The sequence below is a fragment of the Chenopodium quinoa genome, unplaced genomic scaffold (genome assembly GCF_001683475.1).
Source record: "Chenopodium quinoa cultivar QQ74 unplaced genomic scaffold, ASM168347v1, whole genome shotgun sequence".
Taxonomy (NCBI): domain Eukaryota; kingdom Viridiplantae; phylum Streptophyta; class Magnoliopsida; order Caryophyllales; family Amaranthaceae; genus Chenopodium; species Chenopodium quinoa.
The window spans coordinates 1736749-1738349 of NW_018742412.1; the positions used below are offsets into that span (position 1 = coordinate 1736749).

General features: G+C 34.0%; 1 long non-coding RNA gene across 1 annotated transcript; it reads left to right on the plus strand.

The window, feature by feature from the left end:
* Positions 1-372: 372 nt before the first annotated feature.
* Positions 373-815, plus strand: LOC110706127. The gene is made up of 3 exons (XR_002508237.1): positions 373-499; positions 585-642; positions 741-815. It is a non-coding gene; the product is annotated as an uncharacterized LOC110706127 (long non-coding RNA).
* The last annotated feature ends 786 nt before the right edge of the window (positions 816-1601 follow it).

The window sequence follows — 1601 nt, forward strand, 5'->3', positions numbered from 1 at the left end:
GTTCAAATATTCATGAGGTACGGGCACATGCCACTTAAATTAATTATGTTATTCATATTAGTGTTGTTTATCCTTCATATATATGTCAATTAATTTTTCATTGCACATGCACGTAGAGCACTACGAGATCACTTAAGTGACACTGATTCCCCTAGTAAAGTTGGGTGGTTATGCCCCGAACAGACATCCGAGACTAGAATCTTACACAACTCCCCCGAGGTGATGTATTATGTTAATCATAATATTCGGGAATCAATGCGTGCGGGAGACAAGTTCATATTCGCCCCATGTTATGAGGAGTACGTTTAACCATGTGTAATTCAATAAGTTCTACATTTGAATTATTTGTTGTACCCTAATTATTGATTTGTTTGTGTATTGTGAATTTATGTAGGTTTCATTGGTTCCTCATGGTGATTTGTCCTGCTAATAACACAATCTTTCACCTTGATTCAGCTCGATCAACAAAGAAGTACCTCGTGATGTCTGTACTACAAAAGTAAATATAGCTACCTAGTGTTGATTATCTTAACCAAACTCATTTAATAGTCAAACTAATCAAATTTGAATTTACTTTCCTATAGTATTATGAAGAAGATACATGGTCGTGCTCCACGGGGTCCTACATGGAAATCACCTATGGTAATGCCACATCATATTGTGATTATCTTAATAAACATTACTAAAACAATTGTGGATTTTATGTGACGTTTGATTCATTTGATTTGTTCCTATGCTAGTGCCCACAACAAGATAATGGAGTTGATTGTGGATTATACGTGATGAGATTCATGCTTGACATAGCGACTCATTGTTCCGACACCATACATCTTGATGAGGTACGACCTTAAACTTAGTAAAATGCCCTTTTTCTGTTATTTCAAGGCTTAGCAACCTATAACTAAGTGTAATTGAAATGTTATGAGAAAGAACTTGGTCATTTGTTTAAAAATGTAGAAAATGCGCAAGTAGAAGTCAAATAGGCCTTTTTAGGCTATTTTGGATGAAAATGCGACCTTAAACTTAGTAAAATGCCCTTTTTCTGTGATTTCAAGGCTTAGACACCTATAACTAAGTATAATTGACATGTTATGAGAAAGAATTTGGTCATTTGTTTAAAAATGTAGAAAATGGGCAAGTAGAAGTCAAATAGGCCGTTTAAGGCTATTTTGGATGAAAATGCGACCTTAAACTTAGTAAAATGCCCTTTTTCTGTGATTTCAAGGCTTAGAAACCTATAACTAAGTATAATTGACATGTTATGAGAAAGAACTTGGTCATTTGTGTAAAAATGTAGAAAATGGGCAAGTAGAAGTCAAATAGGCCTTTTTAGGCTATTTTGGATGAAAATGCGACCTTAAACTTAGTAAAATGCCCTTTTTCTGTGATTTAAAGGCTTAGCCACCTATAACTAAGTATAATTGACATTTTATGAGAAAGAACTTGGTCATTTGTTTAAAAATGTAGAAAATGGGCAAGTAGAAGTCAAATAGGCCTTTTTCGGCTATTTTGGATGAAAATGCGACCTTAAACTTAGTAAAATGCCCTTTTTCTGTGATTTAAAGGCTTAGCCACCTATAACTAAGTATAATTGACATTTT